Source organism: Hesperophylax consimilis, chromosome 1, assembly GCF_061612785.1.
Source record: "Hesperophylax consimilis isolate HC1 chromosome 1, BYU_Hcon_1.0, whole genome shotgun sequence".
Lineage (NCBI taxonomy): Eukaryota > Metazoa > Arthropoda > Insecta > Trichoptera > Limnephilidae > Hesperophylax > Hesperophylax consimilis.
Window position 1 is genome coordinate 47069179 of NC_142836.1, and position 19743 is coordinate 47088921.

Sequence of the window (19743 nt, forward strand, 5' to 3'; positions counted from 1 at the left end):
ATAGGTAAAATACCAGTAAAATAAGGTAAATAAAATAAAAATGAGGTGTGCCCAGAAAACATTGAAAAATTTCTGCAAAGTTAGTTTGAGAGTTGAGGTTACAAAATATACTAACATTTGAGTTCAGACTCCAAGTGGGTCATAGTTACATTTCATAAAAAATTGAAGCGTCGGGAATTACAGAATAGTCTTAGCGTAGACACAAAGAAGTGGTTCTTTATAACGCTCTTTGGGTGATTTTATGACTTAACGGCTCTATAAAAAGTTGACTGTTATATTATATTTTCGTCAAAAAACTTTAAAAAATTGATTAATATTCTTTTACAGGTTGTTAAGGAGCATACCTGATAACGTTTACCTGCGACTCCTGGAGTCATTTGGAGTAATAAATAATGTAGATGGCATTTTGATCTCCGGTGACTTTTTTCTTTCTCTTCTCTCTTACGGAACACAGTCACTACTGACCGCTCCCTTGTTCATAGCTTTCATGCTGTACCTACATGGTCACTGTGAATAATTATACCTAATATATTTATTATTATTTATAACTTAGAAAATGCAAGTATTTATTTTGTATTCTTTCAATAGCTTGAACATGAATGTCCAGACGGAAGAATTGTTTTCGAGTTGATTTCTAAGAAAGGCAAATATAACAGTTTGATAACATAATATTGTCGAAATCTCTGTTTACCTATTTATAAATCCCAACATTTGTAAGCCTTTGTTAGAGATTTATGTTATATGGTTAACTAAAGAAAGATTTTATTGAAAAGTGATAAAGTCTTAATTTGTGTTAATGTCTCGAGAGTATTGTTATCAATGTTGAAAATAAATATCACTGGATTTTTTATTCTAAAGATCAGACTATTTGACATTTTGGGATAGCAAAGTAAAGTATATGAAGTGCTGCATGGATTCCGTTTCACTTGATCGAAAACTGGACTCAAGGATGGCATAGCATTTCAAAAGTACATTTATGTTTTTGTTCAAAAATTGGCGTTCCAATAATTGGATATAATAAAAATTGTATATGACGCCAAAAAATTCTTTCTTTTCAAAAAAAATATTCCAACCCTTAAGTAATACGAGTAGATACAAAAAGTTATCTCAACGCAACGAGCTCACCAACGGGCTCCGAGCTTTCGGCTTTAGCTTCTTTGACCTTTATTTAACAATCCGTTTAAAAATAGCGAATGAAAAGGTAGGTACCTACGACTCAAGCCTTATTTGTGTCGAAATCAGCTAAGCTAGACACTTTCGACATCCAAAAAGAGGCATTATTTTCTCCACTTCCAATTTTATATTATATTATTATCTCAGTCAACTGCCGATCTTTGATCCCTGTAGAAAACTTCGAAATTCAGAAAACTTTGAATTGCTTAATAAAACTCAGCTGTCACACCAAAGAATCTTTAACGGCAAATCCAATATAACTGTCGCCAAAAAAATTGTAGCCGAAAAACTTTCATTCTCAAAGTTTCGTTCTCTCATTTCTTTGCTGGAGAGAAAAGTTTCGTTGTCATCGGGAACAAAATGCTTTTAGGAGTTAAAAAAAAACAACTCATATAAATTTATTTATCAATTTACCTAAATTTAACAATCGCATTTGCCAATTTGGCTTTAAAACTTATTCAAAGGGGATTATAAAAGTTGATGCGAAATTTGAGCAAAGATACTTTAATAAAAATGTTTTCTTTCACATTTTTTGTGAATTTTGTTGTCACTTTAACGATGGGTACATTTTGAGGTGACTAATGGAATAGTAAGATTTAGTAGAGTGCTTAGTCGGTTGGAAAAATCGCTACTGGAAAGGTTTTTGTTCCATTTTTAAATATTGATTTTAGCCCTGCTGAAATTCATGTCCGAAAGTGCGCAGTTGGTTGGATTAAATATTTTGTTCTTTTACCTACTTTGGGATATAAAAATACCAATTTGTTTAAAAATTTATTTTTGATTTCAATAAAGGTTAAATGTTTAATATAAAAATCTTATTTTTTCATAATTGAAACAAATTTGACACTTCACTAATGTGTACGTATTTTTTTCCAATAACCAAAATTAATAGCATATTATTTAAAAAAAATTATATTAAATTATTTTTTTTTATAAATAGTTAGGTACCTAATACCTATTTACTTAACTGTTGTGTGAATTATTCTTCACAAAATCAGTTCCATTTTATAACATGAAACTTAAATTTAAAGTGAATTTAAATTCATTTAACCTGAATAATTTGACGCAGGAATATTTAACATTTTACGCACCGACAACAGAAACTAGTATAGTGGATTATGTAAGGCTTCAAAGAAAGAGATTTATTTTGTTAGTTTTTTCGAATGTGTTAGTTTTTTGAGCAGGTTGTTTTACAAAATAAAACTACTTTTATTTCAAAACATTACAATCTACAAAGGGACTCAAGTGACGCTTGGGGACTTATAGGGTGGGTCCCTGTCCTCTACGATTGAATTGCCATCACTTATAGGGTGGGTCCCTGTCCTCTACGATTGAATTTCCACCACATTATTCAATTACGTTTGTATCGGATTCCATTATCTGATAATATTATTACTCCAGCGTCTGGACGGTGTAGGCCCTGTGATTGGTCAAATTCAAATTGTGTTTAAATAAGACTTTAAAGATTAAGACACGATTTCATACTGAAATAGAATCGCCACATGTAATACGATATTTCTTAAAAAATATCGTTTCTGCTCATACAATTTTTGGATAATATCGAAGAAAATATGTCTTAGAAAGTTCATAATCCATTGGATTAATTACATTACAGTGAAAATTATCCACAATTACGTGATTACGTTTGACGTTTGACGAAAAAAGCACGCGTTAATTCAATATGGCTGATACCCGATACGCATCGCGGCTAGGTGGCCGACAGAGCGCCCCTCTGGCGGTGAAGAAACGAATCAAATGACTGGCGCGTATATTTAAATACGCAAAATTACTTGAACATCAAGCGTTTAATAATAAGATTTCTTCTGGAAGTTTAGTTCTACTTTGCAATGGCATTTTTCATTATTATTTATAATTTTTTTTTGCTTATTAATTACATCTGATTTTATATTGACATGTTTTCTAATTTCTAAAATTTCTAAATTATTTATTTGCGATGCTTTAATCCTGAGTGAAGTATTTTAAGACCTGAATTTTTATCGAAAGTGTGATTCAAAAGATGATTTGCAAACTCATATTCACTATTTCCATTTAGAACCCTGAGATTTTTTTTAGTTCTGACTTCAAAGTTTCTATTGGTTCTACCTTTGTAAAATAAATTACAATCCAGCCCAATTGAGTTTATAAACTCCTGATTTTTTTGTTTGATTTTCGCAATCTATATTATTAAGAATATATTTATTCATTCTGTTATTAGTGTAAAACGCCGGTTGAATAGTACCAGGAATGTTTATATATATAATTTTAGAAGTGTCGTTATCCACAAACAGAATTCTACGCCATTGTTTATTTATATCTTAAGAACTAGGGTAAAAATACCGTTTGAAGATAATATGTTTAATTATTTTATTTAGTATTTCATATCAATTATTAGAATAACCGTTATTAAATGTTATTTATCTTATGAATATATTGTTTTATGGTTATATGCAAAAAAAAAATTCAGGTCTTAAAATACTTCACACAGGATATAAAGCATCACAAATAAATAATTTCGAAATTTTAGAAATAAGAGAACATGTTTATAAAAGTAGATGTAATTAACAAGAATTTTTTTTTATAAACTCTCTTTTAAATATTTTCCCACTTAACTGGTCTTTCATATTGTAATTCCTAATTCTTATAAACCCAGCCTACTCTTACCCCTCCCTCCTCCTTCCACTTCTTTTTTCCAATTGTAATCTATATTTAATTTTTGACTTCGGTGTATACTTCGTTCATTAAACATGTATTGGTTGTATATAATAAAGTGAAGTTAAAAAAGTTATTTGTTTTTTAATAAAATAAAGTTTAATCGGATAACATTATTTTATCTATTTCCATTGTATATCAATGCATACGTACATAATAAAATGTAAACATTATATTTATTTATTAATTGGACAATTTGCATGGCGCCGCTTTTGTGAGATATCACCTCAGGGGCGCTATATTGTAATAATCTACCTTTACATACAGATTTTTACTCTCCTGATGAAGGTGTATATATAATCTAACTTTAAACTTTATTAGATACAGTAACAGTTTTAGGAAAAGAATAACCACCAGTTGGAGTAAAATTCACACCTTTTAATTAAACCGACTGCTAATCACATTGCACAATTACCCTCCTTTTATCCATAAACACGGGTACAATTAATCAATATGTAATAATGTATTATTTCAGTCAACTTTGTTGTAACTATCTTTAATTGTTGTGACAAACTATACGATATTGATTCAACTTATAGACATTGACGGTTGTAACACATATTTAAGCACTGCAAGTCTCCTATGAGCAAATTATATTAGGTACCATAACAGTTAATATCAGTTGTAGACATGTAGTCAATAGTGTTTCATTTGAAATAATCCATCACAAATACGTAAAATTTCATTTATTCAAACAACTGTCATTCTTATTATGCCTAAATTGAGCATGTTATTATTCATTAACTCCTTCCTGTTCCGTGTTTTAACAATATATACTCACCCTCTCTCTGTGAATGACCTAATATCTATCTATTAAATGTAACTGTTGTTAATATCACTTAAACTGGGCGCAGCCCAACCAAGTGCCGCCCGCAGGGCCTAGCAGTAAAAACCTGCGGAGCGGGTTTTTAACTGCTAGTTACAATAATTATCTCTAAATTGTGGTTTACCAACTTTGACGAAAACTTTATTGTTAATTATCTGAAAATGCTACATCTCATTTTGTAGATTATCTTTGAATGTAAATTTAGGTATTTGATAAATATATATAAATATAATTGTTTTTTTGTTTGCGCCCCAGACTCAAGACTACTTGACCGATCTGAATGGTCTACCATGTTCTAACAAGTTGGAGACGACCAAGGAAGACTGTATACATTATCTCTGCACTGGAATGTGGTACGAAGTCGAATTAAAGTCGATATAATATAATTTTTCAACAGTAACGATGCGGCTTTCATAATACTACATGAAAGGAAAATGTCGGGGACGACCGAGGAAGACATGGCGTGAGGAAATTAATAAATTACTTGTGTGTGGTAGAATGTGGATGAACGAAGAAAGGAGTATAAAGATAATGTAAAGCTTAGTTAATTTAAATCATATCGTATGTTAACAGTATTCATTGTTTTGTAATATTTTTTTATAAAAATGCTTTATTTTGTGTTTATAAAGGTACTAGTACCGTTAGTAAATAAATGCACCGACAACCTACAATAAGTGAAAAAAACTGTTTTGGAGTTTTTCGTGCTGGTCTCACCTTGAAAAATTGCATTTTTAAATATCTGTGAACGTAATCATTGACATTGTTGCCATATAATTAATTATAAATTTTAAATGTCCGGATTTTCGGTTTATGAAATAATTTTGTCAGTTGCCGTTAACGGGGAGAAAGCTATTATAATATGATATTGTGTGTAATAGACTGTTAACCTTATAATAGCGTGACGTTATGTTAACGTTACAATAGTTATTTAAGAGCAGAGTTTTGAGGTTATTCCATACCTACGACGATCTACCATGATCATGCGATCATATTTATCATGATTCATTTTTGGGTTATTGTGCTGTGTTACTTTACTTCCTTCTTTTGTCAACGTATCGGACAGCGGTCGTCTATCATCTGCCCTGTCGAACGCTGTCCGAAACGTTGCCTTAAGCAGGAAGAAGCGCAACACGGCATACCAAATAAACCAAAAACGATGCTTTTTACCGTGAAAATCTCAAATCATATTTGCCCATCGTATTTCATATTTACTGTTCTCCAACAGGCCTGCCTTTTAGTACATAAAAATACTCAGATATTCTAGTTAGTTCATTGTATATTGTAGGTATTACTATACAGATCTTCTGACTAAACGCAATGGTCTACTTGTCCGGCCTACCCCAAATTTAATGTTTTCCTTCAAAAGGGTACTAAAGGTGTTATGAACTTCGAAGAAGCACGAAACTTTGAAGGAATAGTAATTTTCGCCGGGCATTCATGAATTTTTGGATCCAGAGAATTTTTGCAATGTCCCTGCTCCTTAATAAAGCCAATCTCGGAATATAACTTTTTAATTGACTCACTGTTCTGTAAAATGATTTTCAATTTTAAAATAGTATACTTCAGTGGATTCGCAAGAGAGGGTTTTGGCTGATTTCACATCTCTTAGGACGAGTTGTTTCACAGAATTTGAACAATTCATCAAATTTCATAGTTGATTTTTAAGTTCAGTGAAGGTTATATTCAAATTCTTTATTAATCATTATTGGCAAGTTATTTAAAAAAACTAAAATTATAACAGAACATGAACAGAACCTTCACAGAACTTGAACGTCAACTTTGATATTTGATGAATTGTTCAAATTCTGTAAAACAACTCGTCCTAAGATTCGTTTGAGAAGTTATTTGATGTAAGTAAAAGCTCTCTTAAATTATCGAGACCTCTAATAAAGTATGCTTTATAAGTTGCAAGGTGATTTTGTTAATTCTGACTTTGAAATATGAGATCGACAAATATGACGTAACCAATAGGTCCCAATGGTTGAGTGGTTTAAGACGCCTGTCCTGGTTCGATTCAAGACGCCTGATCCTGGGTTCGATTCCTAGTTGTGACCGTTATCTTTTTATTTCTGTGTCTTGTTCTATTTCATGTTTCGTTTAGATTTATTAGTATTATCTTGTTATTCGACACAGAACAAAAAAAATTAGAGTAATGGAAAAAATATGATATTTATTGGAGTTTTTTTCGATTTATGTAAAACTTTTCGAAAAAATGTAAAATCTCTTCGAATATTTTATTTTTGAACGTGTGTTCTGTTCTTTTCTCGCTAAACACAATAAGCAGGAGAAAAAAAAAACAAAATATTGTTTCTCAGTGACGTTTGGCAAGGACATCACTGTCAGAAGTGAATACATTTGCGCCAGTTCACACAGTCTTCAGTTTATGTAGTTTGGGTCAACTTTAATTGAGGAGGCCATTGGAACAAATAAGTTATTGATGATTGATCATCAGAAGTCTTTTGTGAATTTTTTTAATTTGAGGCCCAATAGCATAATAGCAAAACCAAGGTTCAGGCGGCAGAACGGTTTTGACCACCTCAGTGCAGGGCCGGCCCTACGCGGGCGTATTTGGCGCAAGCTGTTCCGGACGCTGAATTGCCAAGGCGCTGATAATACTTAATACCTAATAGTCATAACACATCACCCCTGATATAATTTTTTTTATAAAAACGGTACTTCACAAAAATACAAATCATCCGAATATTATTGATTACAGTGATCACCTAGGCGTCTACTGGTTTTGTCAAAGAGTTCCAAAAGTTTACTCGTGCCAGGCGCCTTTTGGCCCAGTGCCGGCCCTGCCTCCGTGACAGAGCAGTAAGTTTTATGACTCTGAAGCCAGCAGCCACAGACTCGGAACCCGCTTGAGTAATTACACATTTGAACTGCTCGCGTGTAGACAATGGTAAATGAAATATTTGCAAAGTTTTTTCTGGTGTCTTCTTTCGCTGGAGATCACTTTTGTAGCGATAGCGCTGTTTTAACGGACGATTTAAGAAATGTAATCTAATATATCCGGCATACTGTTTCAAGTAAAGATTAGTAAGTAATGCAAGATGGCGAATGGCCGACACGTACCACGTTTTGCGTCATCAAAATTAATAGATGAAGTGATTGCAAACTTTGTAAATTCTGTGGATTCTTTTGACTATGACAGTGTAGCAGATCCCACGTTTAACAAATTAACACGCGCATTTTACGCACTTACAACTTTGATTGATTTAAAATGCTTTTAATGGTATCTACATGTTTATGCCATTGTTTACCTGAAAATTTTGTTATCTCATGGCATGGCATGTTATCAATCGAACCAACATTAATTTAACTCTCAATATACTAGTACTTACCACATTCCACTGGTATTTATTTCCTTTTTTAACACTTATCAAATTGGAAAAAATAAATAGGTTACGGACCAAAAATTTTGGCAAAAAAAGACTTTGAACTTTGCTTTGGTTTTAAATTTTGTTGTTTTGACAACATCAATTGACTAAATGTTTAAAAAGTGAGGTTGGACGTGAGAACTTACAAAAAGTTTATGTGAAAGAGTGAGAGGTGTGTCTTGAAACTACCAGATTGAAATAGAATTACATTTGAATTGAGGGACATGGTGTGACATCATGAATAATAACATTTTAAGAACACCTGTTTGGGTGGTTAGACGATCTTAGATTTCGCAAACAAAATCAGTGAATGTAATTAAATAGTCATATTTTTTCTAGCGATTAATAATAATAATTTTATATAACGTATCATTATCCTTTTTAAATGTGCCCCTCGAAAAATGGACCCAAAGCTGGGGTTACTGGGAAAAAAAACATTTTTTGTTATTTTAGAGTCTAGAGGTAATATTTCAATCATTCTAAATCATTTCAAAACAATGAATTATATGAGTCACCTTTCCACAATGCGTTTACAAAAAAGTTACATGACTTTACACATTGACTGGACTATTCACAAATTTCATTGGCATACATAGATTACAATATTATAATTATTAAGCCCTCTCTATTGAAAATAATGTTATTTGTGCCAATTTTTTTTAATAAAAAATAAGGATGGCAAAAAAAACCTACGTGATACTTTCTATTATGGAAAAATCCAATATCGAAAAAACTGAATCTATACAATACCGCCGAGCAGTTAGGAGTAACGAGCAGATGGTGACTTTTTATACGCCTCCCGTATATCGATGTTTTGACAGGACTAATATTTTCCAGAAAAAAAATTGGGTATTAATTTTTAATAGTTACGATATTCAATTAGACTCCAATGGCTAAATCATACGTTTGTTTTATTCCTATCCATTGCCATACATAAGGTTCATAAAATGAACAAGCTTCCTCCCAATTCAATATTGAAGGCATGTACCACTTTTGCAATGGTTATGGCTTTTAAAATATAATCATTATCGAAAAATTCGTATGTCAATAATGTTTCCCAAAACAGAATAGTGACAAAACTCCATGAGCGTGATTTTGAAATTCCTGCCTCGAAAACTTTTAAGCATGTGTGCACAAGAGAGAAAGATGTTCTCTATTTTCTGCTGAAATTTGTGAGCTTATAAATTATTCATATTATGTTTGCGTATATTACAAGAAAGGAATGATTTTGTCTGGCGCTATTCTCCGCGCTCTGCCATCTATCGTAATTTTCTGAAACTCTCCCGTGAGCACCATACGGCTTTTTCGTGTTTCGTGAAAATTGTCTCTTCAAAAGCTTTCATAGGGAAATCTAATAAAGGTAGGTTTTGTAATCCATTTTTATTTGGGTATTTTGTATCAGTAATCCATCGCATCAAATTTCTAGTGTAAATTCTCATCTAAAAAACACTATTTTCAATGAAATTAATCTTTTATAACACTATAACAAATAAAATAAAAGTTTGTATCGGTTCATAAAATGCAACAAACTGTCTAAAACTCGGCGACTGATAACTTATTTTAAGTTAATAATATATCCTTGAAACAATAGCAAAACAAAAATAAGGAAAAAAACAAATAAATTAACTGCTTAACGAAATGGTCGAACGCTTTCATATGAATGAGGAAAAATGAGTATAATAAAGTATTTAACTTATTGGGCCCACAATTTTGTAAAGAACTTTTACATAATAGTGTGATCTAAAAATTGCAAACAATCTTGAAGATACTTATGCCTAAAAAAATATTTATTAAATAATTTTACCAACACCAATAAACCCATATTTATAGAGCCCGTTTTTAATAGTAATCATTTATAATTATAACATCCTGTCCTTATTGATCAATATACCAGCCCTATCCCGAAATATGGTTTTTTAGTAACGTCCTATTAAATTATGTTTAAAAGTATCTACATAATGAATAATGTATTTTTATACCTGCCAATTTCGTGTTTTTATAAAGGGAAGACCAAACCAACGCGTCCAGCTTACGGCTGCGCAACGCGTGCACGGTGGCGATCAGTTACTGCAATGAGGAATTTGAGTAAAAAATATTTTGACTTAAAACTTTAAAAATATGTTCACGTAGATCAACAAAAATAATATTTGAAACAAAAGTCAGTTGTTACGCAACTTCATAGTGGACTGACCTGCTTCACACAAAAAGCACTGAGTTTTCAATCTAGTGAGTGGTTTAAATAAACATGCGCAACCTGTAAAAACTGTGAGTGAGCTGGTATTTGATTAGTGATTTCACAAGTATTTATAAAAATCTATTGACATTAAAATAATTTAATTGTGTATTTAATACTTTATTCGTGTGTATTGACTTAATAAAATGAGAAACTTGATTTGATGATTGTATTTTAGTTAAAACGGTATATAGCGGATCATTTTACGTAGGCGTCAGTCACAGTAAATATTCATGGCGAACCGAGGGTGTATTGAGGAACAAATATTGAATTTATTGGTAGATTAGAATGAAAATGAAGACGATTTAGATAATTCTGATCAACAAGGGGACGAATTTATTGAAATAAATAAATGAACGAAGCAAAAAATTGATATTCTAAAAGTACAAGTCGATATTTTGGAAGATAATTCTCATACTCCTCAAATCATTTAAGATATAAAAGCGTTGATTAGTCATTGGGGATCGCCAACTAGTTACGATTGAAGAAGAACAAGAAGAGGGTTGTCCAGAGAATTTGATAAGTCAGTATTATAAAAACATTTTTTTAAATCAACCGGTAAAAACATTTTTTTAAATATAATACATGTCTATTTTAAATTTTTTTTTTAAACTTAAAAAAATGGTTTTACTGAGGGTTTAACCTTCCTACCCAGGAAAGGCAGCGTACAACACTACCAACCTTGTCAAATGCCGATCGGGTAGGACCAACATTTATTTTCCGCGCTCTCCGCCACCCTGGCTTGTTATGCCTTGTAGAACTGCTTCCCGCCCTCACCAGTCAACACGACAGTCTCCGCCACTCTAGCTTGATATGCGTTGAAGAACTGCTTCCCACCCTCACCAGTCGCCACGATAGTCTTCGCCACCCTGGCTTGATATGCGTTGTAGAACTGCTTCTCGCCCACACCAGTCAACACGACAGTCTCTGCCACTCTAGCTTGATATACGTTGAAGAACTGCTTCCCACCCTCACCAGTTGCCACGATAGTCTTCGCCACCCTGGCTTGATATGCGTTGTAGAACTGCTCCCGCCCTACAACAGCCAAGACGTCACGACAGCCTACGCCACCCTCGCATGGTTTACGTTGTAGGCTGTTTCTCCGCCGTCGCCGTCGTCATGAAATACATGTCAAACAGTAATAAAAAAATTTGGCAAAAGTTTTTAAAAATCAATAATTTTTTTCAACGACACCCATGTCAGCTCTCAGTTAAGTTCATTCAATTACTTTAGATGACGTTATACCAATCAATTGTTTTTCCTACTCAAATTACCATAAATATTACCAAGAAGTGACGACCGTCGACCTATAACAATACAAAATACAACATCATAAACAGTTTACTTGGTTTGTTATACAATACGGTAGATGTGTCCTTCGCCCACAAAGGAAACAACGTCCACCGCAAATTAACACTGAACTGCGAATTAAAGGTGAGATGGGAAGAAGAGATATTTTTGGCGAGTATAGAGAATAGGATAGAAGAGCGTATGGAGCGTACAGGTACATAAAACTTCATCTGATTTAGCAACTCCGGGTATTGAATACTATGAGTAACTAATTTATACAGGAATAATGCATATATGTACTCGTATATATGCTTTACAAAAAGCGCGAGTCGATCAGCAAGCGACAGGTGGTCATTTGTCCTACTGCAAACTACGATCCTGTGTTTTTCATATCAATGCATTGGCAATATAAAAATGGTAATGTTTCTAATTTCTCGCCTGACTAGCATGAACACAAGCATTCGTAATTTGAAACGACAGAAGATCAAAGATTGCACTGAAAATGCATCGACAGGGAGGCAAGGGTGGGTACTGCGAAGGCGGTGCCAACACTCATCCAGTAATACGGTTGAACTATTTCTGACACCTTTGTATTATTAATAGGTTAATTTATATGCAACATTATTCGATCATGGTACGGGCTATGTATTTATCGGTTTAAGGGGTTACGTCACCTTGGCGCTCTAAAAAATAGACATAAAATAAATGTTGACGCAGCTGTTAAAAATTTAAAAAAATAAATTTATTTTATACGTATACATCGTAGTTTTATGAATAATTCAAAATAATAACGAATAAAAAAAAACAATAACGTAATTTGACCATCAGCTTTTGAAAATCCTTGCTGATGTTGTACTTATTTTCTCTGTCAGTCAATTGTCAATTGATTCAATTGTCGGAAAAATAAAAATAATATTTTTTTTGTATTTAGAAAGACAAATCTTTAGCTCAAAAGCTAAAAAAACATTACATATTACAAACAAAAAATTCCTACGCTACGCCTTAGATAATATTATAAAGAGTATGTGTTGTAAATTTTATCGACATCAGTTGAGTAGATCTCGAGACATCTTGTACACAATTCAAAAAAAGTAGTTTCGAAAAAAAAAGGCAAAACCAAAAACAGTACGGCGTCCGCGTCTTAAGGGGTTATATACAGTCAGGAGGCCCAAAAAAGGGATTTTTCAAGAATTTTTCCTGATAAAACTTTTTTATTTATTAAAGTAAAAATTCGTACACATATTATTGCAACCTTAAAAAGTATTTTAAGAATTTTTATTTGTAAAAGTTATAATTTTGAAAGCTGCTATAGCTGTTTTCCAGAAGCTCCTCTCAAAAAAGGCATTTTGCGGCGACCATCATATCTCTGGACTGGATTATCTAAAATGAAAAAACCAAACGGATTTCTTTATAATAATAAATATTCCTTTAATTGATCGAAGGACAGAGCAAAATTTTTTTTTTGACAAAATAGCGGCTTCTCAAAAAAAAAATTAACTTTTTACCAAATTTTGGCCTAATTTTGTCTATAAAAAAAAAGTATTTATCAGTGAGAACAGGCCTTAATGGCGATTAATAACTCTAAAATATACTTAAGAAGCTTGTGTTAAAATTTGACACTGATCGATTGAGCCGTTTTTGAGTAATCTTGGTCACCGACTTTAAAAACACAGTTTTGAGAAAAACGCGTTTAAAGTTTGAAAAGTTTTACATAGAGTAAAAAAATTTTTTTTTTGACTTACATCGAGTCGTCTATTCCCGGGCCATATAATACACCCTCCGCCCCTTCGGCAGCTTCTAATAACTCGAGTTGGTGTTGTCTGCGGACCATTTTTCCCTCTCGTGTGCTCTCATGTGCTCTGCGGTCGGAGACGGCCACGCGCTGTTTATCCTCTCTTTCGGCGTAGAAATGAGCTTTGGGCCCTAGTAAAACCCCTATTGCATTCATGTAATATAATAATGATGTTGTACCTTCATCAAATATGCCAGCAGCATGTATGCAGCCGTTTCTACAGTTTTGGAACCGGTCTGAACTATTTTTGGAGAGATTTTCCATATCAGTTGATTGTAGCTCTTGTTGTTGTTTTGGGTGAAACTACCCACACATCTTTCTAATAATTTCTCATTGCTGAGATCTGTATAAATGGGAAGTATAGCCTCAGCAAAATTTTGTGGCAATGACGGATGATCATGCTTGAAAGTGGGTAATTCATTGGCAGCTACTGCCCGTTGCCAACTGCACCATGACTCGGGTCCGACCGGGCACTTCTCGTGTTGAGGTTTTTGTCCGTTGAGCAATAATAATAATATGTGGCCCAGATAGCATTATACATTTTTTCGACAGGATCACAATTTCTCCTGATTGCTAAGCCATAATAAACTGTGAACTTGTCGATAATTTCACCGCTAAGTTTGCCTTTTCCACCAAAAGTTTTTTGTTGTATTTTTTTCATTTTTATTATCAACTGTTGCCACATTTTTATTCACACTATCTCGGTGTCACGTGCACATTCTCTTCTGTACGTGTCCAATACATTCTTTCTTCATAACTTCTTGGTCGCCGTCAGGTGCAACTTTTAAAACCCCCGAATACGTTTTGGAGTCACCGTCTCCGCTCTGACACGTCTTTACAAATATGCGTGTAACTTCGAAAATAATAGCCGGATTGACTTGAAATTTTCTGTGTGTGTAAGTAAATAAATGTCCATTACGAAAATGAAATAAAAAATTCGTATTTTTGAAATTAAATTCTAACTGTATATAACCCCTTAAAAGCAAATATTTTTTTTTAAATTACCTTCAATCTGCGATTTCTGGATGGTACACAATCTGGATGATTGATGTATTGTTACAAGTTCTCGGTAAATCACAGCGCGCTTGGGCCAATTACTAGGTTTAATAATTGCTTTAACTTCGGAAATATAATAATAATAATAATAAGCCTTTTATTCTGAACTTCTGTTAGGTACATTAATATTAGAAATATTTTGTTTGTTATAATATATCCCGAAGCACAGTTTGCCTCTTGGCATAGGCCTCCTCTAACAATTTCCATTGGGACCTGTCACGCGCTACTCTTCTCCATTGATGTCCAGCCGTGAGTTTTAGGTCGTCTTCCCATCTCATGTGTTGACGTCCTCTACTTCTCTTGCCATCTCTGGGATACCAGTCAGTGACATTTTTACACCATTTCTCTTGTGGGTCTCGGATCATATGACCTGTCCATTTCCATTTTTGTTGGTCTATTCGGGTAACTATATCGGCAACATTAGTTATCTCCCTTATTACTTCGGAAATAATAATGGGTAAATGTTTAAAATATTTTTAAAAGTATAAATAATTTATCTAGCCAAATAAAGCGATTTTTTCTGTGACTTTGAAAAGTCATCTTGTATTTAAACAAACACGGTAAACAACCAGGCCCTTTTCCGTGGAATATATAAAATGTATCTTCTTCAGTCATCCTCTCATTGCTGAGGAATGTGATTCACTAACCCAATTGCCCCGTTGAGATGGGCTTCTCCACTCCTTGTGCAAATTGGAGAGTCGTGAGACTTCAGTTTGGAGAATCGGTGCTCGATTGCCCGGTAGGCAGGACGCTCGAGTAGCAGTAGTACGGGCTGAGTTCGACACTGACAGCGGATAACCAACTTACCTACTTCCATGTCACCCAAGTCATGCTTCGTGAAAATGTATTATCTGTACCTACTATTGTTTTTTTTTTCTAAAACATTCTAACACTCTCCCGAGGCGCCATTAATTTTCTGATAAAGTAACACCTGCCTTTATAAATATTGTACTATTAGCTAGACCCGTGAAAAATCACCGGATGAAAAATAAAATGAAAATTAATTAAATAAAAAAATATATAATTTAAAAGTAAATAAATAATGTATTTAAAAATACATATAATAATAATAAGAATCGAATCCCGATCAACTGCTTGGAATGCAACTATGCACACAATTAGACTTCCAACTATTTTAATAACAGCAATTTTAAATAACTATCCATCACGCTCTTTTCCCGCAGAGGTAGGCAGAGAGGACAGACCACCAAAAAACCCTGCCAGGCACACACTCCTTGCTTCATTCACACGCGTATATCATACACACCCTTCTGCTTTTCTGACTCTTGACAAGGCCAGAATCAAGTATGTAATGTACTGAAAATATAAGAATTATAGCGCAGACCAATGAAAATTGGAATATTATAATTTATGGGTTCCCACTTTATCGCTCGTCTTAATAATTATTCTTCACAAAACATATTCTAATTTTAATAATGACACTTAGTACGGGTTGTTTCGGAGAATTTGAACAATTCATCAAATTTCAACGTTCATTTTCGGGTTCTGTGAAAGACTTATTCAAGTTCTGTTTTTATATCATTGTAGGCTAGTTGCTTGACAAAACTGAAATAAAAACAGAACTTGAAAAAATCTTTCACAGAACTTGAAAATGAACGTTGAAATTTGATGAATTGTTCAGATTCTCCGAAACAACCCGTCCTTAAATTCAAAGCTTCTATAGTTTATTGAACCCGAGTTTCAGACAGCTAGTATTTTTGATTTATTTTAATAAAATGCTCTTTTCAGGAAAAAAGTTTGGAATTATTTTAAGATCGCCGATCCTTTTTATGCAACGTCCTTCTAAGTAATATATCTAACTATGATGACAGACATTATAGGCAATTTAAAATCCCCCTCCAGTTAGTCAAACTACCGCGGGAATCCCACTAATCGAATTCATATGCCTTCCCTATCTCATACATAATGGATCAGTCTACATATTATTGATCTTTATTATTGACCCTTTTACATCATGTGTGAAGCGGGGCCCCTACGGTGCTCCATTATTTAATTTATTGTAAGATATTATTATCTGTTTTCACTTTTAACAAAATATTTTACCAGAAATATCACAATAAAAAAATACGAAATAAGGCATAGTTATTTGTACAACGATAAAGAAGCAGTCGTCTAAATTGAGGCCTCAGTAAATTTTCAGGGTAAACGAACAATTTACTTCGGTAAGTAGTATATTGTAATCTTTTATGTTATTAGCGAAGACCCGTGAAAAATCCAGTTTTTAAAAAGGAAATTAAAATAATTTTCTGTGGGTAGGCGGGTAACCACTTGTCTAAATCCTGCACATAATGAGTTCCAATTTTGAAAACGACACTCAAATTCAAAGCTTATAGATTTCTAGAGTTAATTGAACCGAAGTTACAGATTTAATAATAGTTAGTCTAAAACAGAGGCAAAATATTCCTTGTGTACTCATTGTTTAGGGGTCGACACTCGCTCAGATGGGTGGTGACTAATTAGTATTTATATGCCTGCTATTGCTCACATTAATACAATAATAAATCCATGACTTTTATATGAAATATTTTAAAATTAACGCAACGTCAAGGGTTGAGTGACCTCTAAATACTAGAATGGTACAAACCTGCTACCATCTGTTGGCTAGAAGCCTCACTTCAGGTTACGCTAATACGCGGTTGCGTAAGGAATCTCCCACGGGAATTAAAACCCTCCGTTAGGAAGGAAGGGATTCTTAGTCAGACTTAACAAAGCCGTATTAATATCTAGCATCCGTAAAGTTAAGAATATAATTATATTATTGTGGGTAAAAAAGGAAAATCGAATACTTTTTATCTTATTTGAGTAATGGATTGCATAAGCTAGGTAAAAGTTGGAGTGAATTCTTGTAGGTTGTAGGAATGGAAATACTAACAAACAACATTAAATTTCTTCCCACCTACAAATATTTTTAATTCGCCCACACCCACACCACAACCAAATCAGAGGCCTCTCTTAACCAGAGAACCGCATTGATTAGCCACGAAGGTCATCAGATATAATATTTGAAAATTGTGAAATTATTTTTTTTTCGGGTTGGTTTGATATCACAAAAGGTGTTAAACAAGGCTGCGTAATGTCACCATGGTTATTCAATCTATACATGGATTATTGTATGCAGGAATTAAAAGAGGTAGGATTGGGTAAGACTGTTATAGGCTGATGATGCGGTGCTGATTGCTATCAAAATGGAAGATCTATAGTCTCTCGTGTCTAAGATGAACGAAGTATGTATAAAGAATGAGTTAATGATGAATGTAAGTAAGTCTAAAGTAATGGTGTTTGAAAGAGAGTACTAAAACAGTGTGCAATATAGTTGCGAATGAGGAATACTTGGAGCAGTTGGATGAGTTTGTATATTTAGGAAGTATGTTTACGAGAGATAGGAAGGCTGACAGAGATATTGAAAGAAGGTGAAATGCAGGTAACTACATTAATGGAGGACTGAACGCAGTTGGCGCAGGCAAAAATTTGTCCAAAGAAGCGAAGCTAGCAGTCCATAATGGATTACTGCTACCTACACTGATGTACAGAATTGAGGCTGGAACTGAAAGAGAAATTATGAAAGTAGACTGAATGCTGTAGAAATGAGATCCCTGGGGCGTATGTGTGGTAAAACCATTTATGATCGTATAAGAAATGTGGAGATCCGCAAAGAGTGCAAGGCTGATGTAAGCATAATGACTAAGATCAAGAAAGGGACGCTTAGATGGTTTGGGCATGTAGAGCGAATGAGCGAAGAAAGGAGTGTAAGGAGAATACATGCTGCAAATGTGAATGGTAGCAGAAGTCGGGTATGCCCGAGGGAGACATGGCACGACCAAGTGAATCGGATACTTGAATCGGGCCATGTCAAGACTCATAGAAGAGTATATAAAAGACGATGTGAATGTGAATGTGAATGAGGCAAGGAGTGTGTGCCAAGACCGAGTTCTACATCATCCTCTCTGTCTACCCCTGGGGGAAACGGAGTGATGGTTAGTTAGTTAGTTAGTTAGTTAGTTAGTTAGTTAGTTAGTTAGTTAGTTAGTTAGTTAATGAAATAATTATTTATTCTATCAACCTTATCGACACTGACTTTATTCGCATGGAATGAATTTTACTTCAATTTTGTTATTAATTACATATTCATTTATTTCGCGATTGCACAAAATACGGTATTTTATCTAGGGAAAAAAGGCACTGCATTGTAAAAACAGATACCTACTTGAAATGACTAATATATATGTAAATAATAACGATTTGGTTCACCGGACGTAATTTCGCCGTAAACTTAATTTACGTGTTCAATAACCCCTAACATTAAACAAAAGTTATCATTATGTGCAATCTTTTACAGATTTTTGTTATGAAAAGAACATCATTCCAAGTAAAATATTTCTAGGTTTAATTCATATTCCTTAAACTTTACAAATATATAGAAACTATTTATCATTATAGCAGAGGCGGATTTGCCCTTAGGCCTATGTAGGCCCGGGCCTAGGGCGGCCAGATATTAGGGGCGGCCAATCGTGACAAAAAGTCACAGATGATAACAAGAAATTACTTCCTAAGTACCCAAATATTCTACGTACGAAATAGCGAAAATTAAAACGGTTTTGACCCTAGGAACATACTGAAAAGTTTGGATACTCCTGGTCAATATGATGGGTACTGAGAAAGGGGCGGCTACATGGTCTGGGGCCTAGGGCGGCCAAGACTGCAAATCCGCCTCTGCATTATAGGTATTATAATGCTGTACTATGGAATTTCTATGATTGTTTTAAGTTAAACATTATATTCGGTAACCTACCAAAGACTTTTAAGAATCAATAAAATTTCTCAAAAAATCACACTTACCTTGAATACTGCCTATTTTTATGTTTTCTTTAAAGGAATATTATAATGAAAAATTAAATATTATTTTTTTTAAGTATTTGGAAATTATTTCTTTAAATAATTTTCTTGCACAGAATTGATTTATCTAATTTTCAATTAACATTAGGATTAATTTGAACATAAAGAGTCGTTACTGTTGAAAAATATTTTCCACCCTTTGTGAATAAGGATTATTCCGATCTCTGTCAGAACCAAAAGGTTACATTTCATTACATGTCAAACAAAAATATTTAGTAAGATGCATTTGACATTTACCTATACAGAAAACACGTATAGAAAATATTAATGATTATTGTTTATGTACGAAAACAAAAGGTTTCAATTCCAAAAGGTTATGAGATACAAGCTGTATTTAGTAAAACTATTCAAGGTAAGGATCACTGCT

The 19743-nt window shown here is 33.5% G+C and overlaps 1 pseudogene; it reads right to left on the reverse strand.

Annotated features, from left to right (window-relative positions):
* Positions 1 to 13352: 13352 nt before the first annotated feature.
* Positions 13353 to 14150, reverse strand: LOC149427010 (uncharacterized; annotated as a pseudogene).
* Positions 14151 to 19743: the final 5593 nt, after the last annotated feature.